The 8,821-nt window shown below is 36.8% G+C and overlaps 1 long non-coding RNA gene across 1 annotated transcript; it reads left to right on the forward strand.

The window, feature by feature from the left end:
- Window positions 1-1,315: 1,315 nt before the first annotated feature.
- LOC141941791 (uncharacterized) lies at window positions 1,316-8,489 on the forward strand. The gene is made up of 2 exons (XR_012628421.1): window positions 1,316-1,433; window positions 8,329-8,489. It is a non-coding gene; the product is annotated as an uncharacterized LOC141941791 (long non-coding RNA).
- Window positions 8,490-8,821: the final 332 nt, after the last annotated feature.

The raw sequence follows: 8,821 nt of genomic DNA on the forward strand, positions 1-8,821 counted from the left end.
AAATTAATTATATCCTTAAATGTGGGGTATGTCCTGGTGTCCCTGCTTACCTCAGGATGCAAATTATTGTAGGCATTTGGTATTGACTTATCTTGTCCAGAACAAATCCTGACATTTCAGTTAAGTGGAAAAGGTGGGTTACAGTTCCTATTCCTTCTAAAAACATTTATTCTCAGAGTCAGATGGAAAGTGATGTTGCTGATATGCTGATATATGCAACACAGTTTCCACCAAGACCTGTGACCTTAGGAGAGGAACAATTATATGAGACAGGACATCTGCAGTGAAAAACAACACAAAGAGAAAAATATAAGACTTGGAACATAATAAATGGAATGACAAAGAGCCTGCATTGAAAATTGACATATAGTCTTGCTTGTCATTTTAATAGTCATGTATTCACACTAGTCTAATGGACTTAATAATGAAAGAACAAGCTGGAGAAAAGCAATACAAGAATCACATAATTGCACCAGTTACTAACATATGATCAAGATTTCTCTTTTCATAATGAATTCATGATTTAAAAATCAAAAAACCCCACAACTTTTATTTTCAACATTAGAGGTTTTTAATGTCAATTTCAATACAGTCTAGATATAATTAAACTGCACTTGCACACTTATTAAATGCTTTTGCTACTGAATCCCATTCATACAATCAGGTTGAACTGAACTAAAAAGACTGGAAGATTCTTTTACTTCTCTGTTTTGATGATGCTTCCTAGTAGCAACAGCAAATAAAACAGTTTAATCCCAGAAGAGAGACCTGGAAACCATCAAAAGAACCCAGAGGGGAAAAAATAGCAGTGGAACAGGAACACTTGAAATAGAGGGTTTCCCTGGCACACACAGCTTTCCAGTGACTCCCAACATTGTTTCACTCTCCCAAAGGCACAGAGCCCAGTGTCTGTGGCAGACTTTTGTAGAAATACTGACTCCCACCATGCCAAGGAGAAAGAAAGAGGAAGGGAGAGAAAAAAGACTATGCTGTTGGTTTCTGCATTATAGGCCAACTTGGAAACTTTAATTGTTGAAATGAAATATTCAAGGACATATGGAAAGGCTTGGGAAAATGGAAATGAAGATGAGAGGAAACAGTCGTGAAGAATTAATCATTCTGGCAACTTACATACACATATAATTTTTATTGTTTCCAGCAGAAAATGACCAGAGAGTCAGCAACTCAAATGGAGGATAAGGAATGGAAAGGGAAAGGAAATGAAAACTTAAAATGACACCACTGGAATGAATGAAAATACGTGGTTTTAAAATCTGGTTTGGGAGAGGAATCAAAATACTCTACATAGGATGCTCATTGTGTGAAGAACGGGCACTCTACTCTGCAACAGAACAATGATAAATTTTGCAGGAAGTAAAAGTGAAACAAGTTCAGATGCCAGACTCATTCTTTCTTCCATTCCTATTCCTAAGGTAAGAGGAAATAGCTAATAATTAGCATGCAAGAGCCATGGCTTACTGTGCTGAGGGAACTGTACAAAGCTGAGGCGTATACATGGGTCAAGATGGCATAACAGAATGCAAAACAAAGAACACAATGAAAAGCAAAAGACATAGTAAAACGTTCAGTGAATAAACCTCTAACTCTATCTGAATTTCTTTAAACTCATAAGAACAGACATTAGGACTAAGGAGAGACCTGAACAAGGGCTGATATATGAGCTACACAACCCCAGATCCAGAGATATTGTGACTCAGAGACACCACCGAGTCATACTTCAGCCCAGCTGAATAAGCCCTTGCTTGTGTGAGTACTAATTTGCTGCTAGCCTATAATCACAGCAAAATTTCTATTTCACTCTGCAGTAGTCCAGCTGTTCAGTCAAGCAACTGCATTATCAAGCAACTGAATTGGATAAAACCAAAGTATCAGCTATTTTCTTTTAATTTGCTCTGAAGAGCAAGTGTACAGGTGATTCACTATCCTTACGTCCAGGGCTAAAAGCTGAATAACCTGAATGAGTCTTTTCTGTCATGATTCCTTGTATTAAACCAGTGAAAATTTTGCCTATAAAGACTGATTTTTACTTGTTGAATAATGAGTTCAAATTATGCACTATCTAAAGAAGATTACCTGCAGCTACACTCCTAGATCTGGTGAGACAAAATATCTCATATGGACTTTTTCTGGTGTATTGTGGTTTGTCTGATGAGTTCTTAGAGATCTGAATATGGAAATGCCCTTAATGTTAGTTTAACTTCTCTCCCCATAGGCTATAAATTCATAACCCCATATTGCTATTGATGATGAGGACATGGCTTTTGAAAATTGCTTCCTAGGATGTAGTGAGAGATGATATACAAAAAGAAATAGGCCAGATTCTCAGTAGATGAAAAACAGTGTAATTTTCCTAATTCAGTTAAATATCTGTCACTGTTAATGTACAAGCCACATAGTGGCTGACACCAGTGATGAGGTATGAAGCTCAGGCTCGGATGTCCATCTGTGTAGAGGTGATCCATTGACCAACATGATTTCCCCAGGCAAGGTGTCTAGGCAGTTGGCCAACATAGCTAACGGCCTTAAACTCCAGACCACTGATCAACTACGCATTTACAGCTAGCTTGATTGAGAATGATCTTTAAGTGCAGAATGAGGTTCAATTTCAAGCATGCAGAGCTGTAGCAAGATGTCTAACTGTTCTTTTCCCATACCTTGTACCTGAGACAAAAACACACCATTCCGTGTGGATGGAGTTACCATGATATTGTATGTGTTCAACTGCATCCTGTTCCATGCTCATTACCTTAATACTTGAATGCATCCAGATGCTCTATATGACAGCCATATCTGTAGTTTCTTTTGTCTTCCCACGGGAAGAAGGACAGATAAGGGATTATTTTGATTTTGGGATGTGAGTTTATACTAAACACAGGGAGAAGGAGGCTGTTAAAAGCAGTTTTTAAGAGCCTTATTTTCCCCAGGGAGTACATTCTAGTCTCTGACAAAACTTTTTTCTCTTGCAAAGGTGTATTTCACCATCACTTTTGCTCTTTCAAAAGAGTGAAAATCTGTATCTTATAATTTCAGTTAATTTTGATATGACTTGTACCCCTTGAATGCTTAAAAGATAGTGACGTGCATTTTCAACTTGATTCAGCACTTTCTTTGAAGCCAGTATAAATAACAGAACGTGCAACTGATACTGCTTCTGTTTCGTGAGAGATACACCCTGCATTCTGTACTACTTAACATTTCTGGTAGTGAGACAGCTACGTTCCCAGATCTGCTTTGCTTTGCTAAGATGAGAAATGATAAAGACAGCTGGAAATGAGGTCATCATTTACCATGCTGTAGATGATACAAAGTATTAGTTGCATGTGAATCTTCAGCATAAACAAAGAGTTTTTCTGAGCATAAAAAACACTTCAAAATACACATGAGCATGCATTTTTCATCAAATGAGGTTATAATGTAGCTACATTCTCTTTCTGCAGGACTCCACATACTCCCCTTCCCTCAGAAGACCTGAGAGGATGTAGAACATGATTGTTGAGAGCAAGTGATTAGAATCCAGCTTCCCTCACCTGCTCGCTTCTCCCTCTGAATCCCACTCCTTCAGTGAAATTGGCTGTAATTTGTTCTGTGTCAGTGACAAAGATGATAAAAACAGCAAATATGGTTCAGTTACTCTCTACATACTCTACAGGGCTGCCATGAGGTCAGTCTATGGACAGTGTGTGTTTCCTGCACCATTCTGGGAATACAGTATTCACCCTGCTCATGTGAGCAACTGTTACAGATAAACAAGATTTAAAGACTTACAGGCAAAGAGACTGGATGTCTGTAAACAACCCCGCTCTAGAAAGCATTCAGAAAACTCTCAAATAAAGAGTTTCTTGCAAGACTCTCCTTCCAAGTCTCCTACAGAAACTTTTCACAATTTAAGTTAGCAAGCATACAAACAAAAAAATCCAGAAATTTAGTTAATGCTCCTTAATGCTTCGCTAGCTTTTTACTCTTTTCTTTCTTCCACCTCGTAATGTGTTAAATGTTTTCTCCTACACAACTAGATGACTCTGAAGTATTCACAAATAAAAAACTTTGCTAAATCAGATGGGTTTAAAAAAAAAAATAAACGAATTTCTTGATAAATTTAATTTAGCTCAGACTGTAGTATCTGTTGTTTTACTGAAATATTTACACCATAAATTAAAGCTCAAAAGTTGGGACATCTGCAAAAACAAACTGAACACTGTTTTTAGTTTTTCTTCTGAATCATTCTTTGATTAGCTTTCCAGTGAAGAACCTCACTGGGAGTATAAGAAGGTATCTTTCTCTTTCCATCAAGCACTTATGTTTGGTTATTTACTACCAGCTGTTCATGTTAAGAATTGCAAAGATTCACAGGGATCTGTGAGTTTGTGGTAGGTAATAAATCTGCCAAAGATTATTGAGGTTTGTGTATTTTACCATACTGTGATGTGACCTTAATCTCTCTAAGTCTAAAGAAAAAGAAATTCTTTCTCTTTATAAAAGATCCATTATGTACATGAAGATAATGCTGTTTGCGATTTAATTCTGATGTCGAACCTTATTTTTGCTGATGGATTCTTGGCATGTACTACAGAAAGGTCAAACAGGAGATATGTTTTTGTATTGTACAGACAAAACCAGATAGTTTCAATATGATGGAACTACTTCACAGCATCTTGAGATTCCTTTTTAAGCCGGAATTTTAAAATAATAACAAATGCATGTAAATGCAAATTATAATTTGCAAAATTACCAACATTTGCCACAAGCAAAAATATTACTGTTTGTTTGCATTATTGACAAAGATACTCAGATATGCATTATTTAATTTTTTCTGATCCTAGGCTTCCTACAATAGTGGAGGCTTTACTGCCTTCTTGTTTTACAAAATAAAAGTGATGCTAAATCTTAAATCCCTGCATAACACTAAACAGGGAAAAACCTTCAGGAGGTGAAAAATAAATAAGACAATTTCTTCATGGCCTCATGTAGTGTCTTTAAAAGTTTAAAGGCAAGTTTGTCCAAGTTTAACCTTTACAATGTGGCTTCATGTTTTCTCATCTTCACTGTAAATGCTAGCTATATCATATGGCTTTTGTCATGGCAGTTAAACTACAGAAAAATGGTTAGAAATTCACATTATTTGCACTAGAAATATGTTGTTCTGATATTCTATATTATTAGATACTGATTCTTCTCTCCACTTGAGCTACCTCTTTTCCAAACGAATGGTCAAATCCAGTCTGTGGCATATTACATGACAGAAACACCACAGAAATCCACACCGGACATGACAAAATGGCTGCGTCAATACTTTTTTTCTCATCTCTGTGGAAAAAATAAGAAATGGAAATTGTGTCTCTGCATCTCTTTTTTTCCCCCCTCTTTATTTACATCTTGTGAACTTAAGTCAATAACCATCACTTTCATCTTTAAGCACTTGCAAATGTACATTTATTTTGCTAGATTTTTTGTGCAGTATTGCTCATTATTGCACAGATTATTGGAAATATTATAAATACTTATTTTAAAAATCATTCCTATCTCTATTAATTTATTAATAATGTATATCTAATATATCCTGTCCTTGAAATCTACTGAATTTGTTATGGCATGTCCTTAAACTATAAAATTCAAATGCAAGCAGATACTTCTCCTTTACTTATGGATTGGTTTTAGAAAAGAAAAAAAATTTCTCATCAAGGTGTAGGAAAAAAAATAAAAGTTTCTTATTTCTGTCATAGCTTGTCTTTTGCTGGTACTCAGCCACTGTCATTACACAGACATCATAACAGTTTGATATCAAATTACCACTTTAATTTTTCATATAATATTTCAAGAATGAACTGCATCCATCTCATGGATAAAGGGCTTCTGCTTAAAATTCACAACTGCAGTATGACAAAATCTTTCATTTCAGTTATGGATCTCATTAGACAACTGGTTCTCAGATCCAGGTCTACATGCTTACAAAGATTGAGTTCAACCATCTTGTTCCCTTTCTTTTCTTTCCTGCTGGCTTCCCCATTGCTCAAACACCTCCAGTTTCTTACCACTGATTACCACTGAGGACGAGACCTTGGTCAAAATTGGCTGCATTGAGCTCCATTGTTGTGGAGCTCCAAACAACTGCTCTCCATTTCACCAATTAGTTTGAATTATAAAGAAGACAATGTTATAAGGAAAGACAGGCCATAGTTAAAAAGACTCATAATTCTCCCTGATTTTTGCTGAACTAGGTAAACCACAACATGTGACTTGCACCTAGAAATCTGTAGATAGGTGGGAACTTACACTTCTTCAAGCTTATTTCTCAGGTGAATACTTTGATATAAATGACCTCTACAGGTTAATCAAGTATTATTTGTTCTGACCTATCCCCAAAGGATGGACACAATAAAGATAAAAGAGGAATATTCTCACACTGTTGTTTAGACCCCACAAAACCTTACCCTTGAGGCAGAAGTTGTAGGTGAACATGCCTGTTGGTATCCTACCTCTGGCTGTGCATCTTTGTACTGTAAAATATTATTTTACTCCTGAAATTCACAAGAATACTATACCCTTTATCACTAAATGTTTCTTGTGTTGTACATCTGGTTGAGCTTTTTCTGTTGAACTCTCAGTGAACGACTTCACTGAAGATGCCTAAAGCTGAGCAGAACTCAGAACTGACTGCAGCTTTGGGGTGCAGATATTCTGCCTAATAGGATGGAAATAGAAAGCAAAGACTATTCCACTGTAAATAACTAAATGTTCATTTGGATAGAGAAAGAGTGTGTCTGTGTTTGTTGGAAGCATAAGAACATAACAAAAACAAGGTTCATTTATATCTGTTGAATGTAAAGTGAAAGAGAAGTCTCAGCAGAGACTTGAAAAAGACCCAAAGGAATAGTCTATGTCCAGAGTCAAAGGATTTAGGTGATGCTCTGCTCCATACAGAAATATAAATAATCAAATGGACATGGTCCTCAAGTGAGTTTCAGAATCCTAAATCAGGTGTGCATACTCTCTGTTACAGAATGAAAGAGAATAAGGCTTTTACTAGTGTTCAGCATAGTCAGCACACGGAGAAGCTTAAGCCAGATAGAGAAAAGATTGAGGAACAAGTTCTTCAGGCATCTGTCTCAGAACTACTCTGACATACTGCTGTGAAACTGAAATTTAGAATTTGAGTAATTTTGTTATTTCAAGTATCTACAGGGTATTATATCTTACTAAAATGGCAGTAGCCATCTTCTTCATAACAGCAGTGGAAGTCCTTTTCCAGGGAGTGGGAGACCACATTTCCACAACTCCTGTGTCCACCAAAAGACTAAAAGGAGTCTTCAGTGTTCCCATCTTGAAGCTGAGCTTTATGTCCCTCCAGGGAATTAAGAACTGTCTACTGTAGATCTTTAAGAACAGTAAACTTCAGTTAACTTTTATAGTTATCCAGATCATTTTACTGTTTGTGAAAAGTGTGGTTAAATTGTTTCTATAGAGGAATGATAAGCAATTCTGCACTTGCTTACTCTGTAAAGAAATGTGTCAGTTCAGTAACATGTAGACTTCTGCACAACATTGAGCCACTAATGGTGCTGCAACAGCTGTTAATCTTAGTGTCTTAGCAGTTTCTTCAGTGAAGTAAAAAAAAAAAGCATTAGGGAACAGACAAAAGTGATACAATTCAAAATCTCTATAAAATAATTGTTCTTCGCTCACTGGTAGCCAGTGTTTCTACACTCTTAATTGGTAAGAAGTGTTTTTTTGACATATAGCACTTTTCTCATGTTAGCTTTAACACCAGAGGTGTCAGCAGCTTGCCGCTCTAATTCATGTTTGCATGAATATCCATAAGAAATTGCAGAGATCCTTTTGGACAGCCTGAAGCCAATTGTGGTTCTGTTTCATAACAATTGACATTTGTAGCAGATATCTATTACAGACCAGGAGCTTAATCTTGATTTTGCACAACTTCTTGTAAATCAGAAGGAATGCTGTTGTGACATTCAATGCATCTAGCTGTTATGTTATTGTTGTATTATTACTTAACATTTGTTTTCCAGTAGTCCTAAAGGCACTGTGGAGTTCTGAGTTTCACTAAACTAAGTACTCTGTAAACAGAATTATGGTCCCCACTGAAACAGTGTGTACTTTAAGGACTTGTCTCCCAAGGGACATTGGAAAGCTAAAATGAATTGACTCAATGTGTGAAATTAAACTCTGTTTGTTAAAATATACCAAACCCTGCAGGTTTCCCCATAGAGTTAATGTGCTTCTGCTCACTACTATTTAAATTCTGGAGGAGTTAATTACAACTTTCTTGTGTGTCCCTTTTGCAAATTGCAGCATCCATCCAAATGAAGGTGCGTGCATTCAGCCAGAATCCCACCAAAAGGAAAAACAAGTCACTGTCTGTTCAGGCCATGAAACTGCAAAATCTGGACTTGGAAAGTTATGCAGGAAGACTAGGACAAGAAGCAAATAAATAAAAAAAAGAGCCTTCAGTATGTTGATGCTTCAGTTTATGTTCTGTGTGATGTGATCTATGTGAGCTCTGGCTGCAAAGCAGGGAGAAAAGGAGAGTTTACAGCCTTTGGAAGAAGGGGCTAGCCACTCACAGTGATTACAAAGAGGCTGTGAGGCTGTGCAGGGCAGAAATCAGGAGGTCTAAAGCCCAGCTGGAAATTAATCTGTCTTCAGCAATCAAAGATAACAAGAAATGTTTCTATAAGTATGTGAGCAGCAAAAGAAAGACCAGAGAGAGCCTCCATCCCCTGCTAGACACAGGAGGAAACATGGTAACAAGTGATGAGGGAAAGGCTGACGTGTTTAATGCCTC

The sequence above is a fragment of the Strix uralensis genome, chromosome 3, assembly GCF_047716275.1.
Source record: "Strix uralensis isolate ZFMK-TIS-50842 chromosome 3, bStrUra1, whole genome shotgun sequence".
In the NCBI taxonomy this organism is placed as follows: domain Eukaryota; kingdom Metazoa; phylum Chordata; class Aves; order Strigiformes; family Strigidae; genus Strix; species Strix uralensis.